The sequence below is a fragment of the Pipistrellus kuhlii genome, unplaced genomic scaffold, assembly GCF_014108245.1.
Source record: "Pipistrellus kuhlii isolate mPipKuh1 unplaced genomic scaffold, mPipKuh1.p scaffold_m20_p_13, whole genome shotgun sequence".
Classification (NCBI taxonomy): domain Eukaryota; kingdom Metazoa; phylum Chordata; class Mammalia; order Chiroptera; family Vespertilionidae; genus Pipistrellus; species Pipistrellus kuhlii.
In genome coordinates, this window is record NW_023425438.1 from 33,026,322 (window position 1) to 33,027,538 (window position 1,217).

Genomic DNA, 1,217 nt, shown 5'->3' on the forward strand with positions numbered 1-1,217 from the left:
CCTGTGTGACTCCGATGTAAAGGACCAGCATCTCAGGATGGCCCCTACAGGCTCACTGCCTCTCACATCTTAGTAGCTCAGGCAAATTAGTAGTTTTATTAAGGAAAGGATGGGATGGAGATAGACACCTTGGGGAGACAGGCAGCCCAATGACAAAAGCCATTAAAGGTCATTGAGTGGCCACATTCCTCTCCCTGTGCCACCAGCCTAGAATTGCTACCACGGTAAAGCATCCCTAATTCACACAAATGGGGAGGTTTTGGGACCTCCTCGTTGAATTCATTGCCATTATAAATATGAATTAGAGACTGTTTTAAAGAAATACCTGTCTCTACTGCCAAGAATGTATAGATACAAGAACAAGTCTACCACAGTATAACCATGTAGACATTCTAATGGAAATTTTTGTAAATAAGAAGTGATAATTAACATAGCCATTGTTTTATATGTATTAAAGTAAGCTTAAAAGTTCTTGAAAATAAGCTTTTTCCCTCCTTAAACGACTGATAAAAAATTTTTAGCTAGTAAATATTCTTTCTGGGATTTGTTTTTTCACATTAATTTTTTCTCAAGTATTGGAATGTGAATTCATAGCATTTCACTTTTGATATCATCATAGGTTAAACTTAAAAGAACTAATTATTTTCTTATATTTATTGTTGGGGAGCACAATCTTTATTCCTCATGTTTTCAAATGAAGAATTTTCCACAAATAGAGTTTCTTTCTTAGCTTCTCTCTCATTCTCAGATTGTGGAGTTAGAGAAAAGAAGCGAAGCGGGAATGGCCAGCACTTGGCGATTCTGTCTTGAGGAGTTACCTACTTTGCCGAGCATGCCTACTCTGGGCTTCTCATGCCTTGGGAGACTCCCACAGCCTGGGCTCCCTTCCTCCGTGACCCAGAGACTATGATTCTAGTACAGAAGTAAGATGTACGCCATGGACCTAAGCTTCATTCTCAAAGCTGCTACTTTCATTTCCATCTGTCTGACTTCTGTATTTTTTTTTCAATTGATGCTAAACTGGAGCAGAAACCAAAAATTTAAAAAAAGCAGGGGGATCATTTTTTGCCTCTTCCAACCATTACATAGATCAAGTGCTATACATGTTGCAGGTGAAGGGAAAGCCCATTGTGTGTCCATTCTCCAGGGCAGAAACCTTTAAAGAAAGGTGTTATGATATGTGAGGTGCTGCTTCCTACACAACAAGAAATAAATCA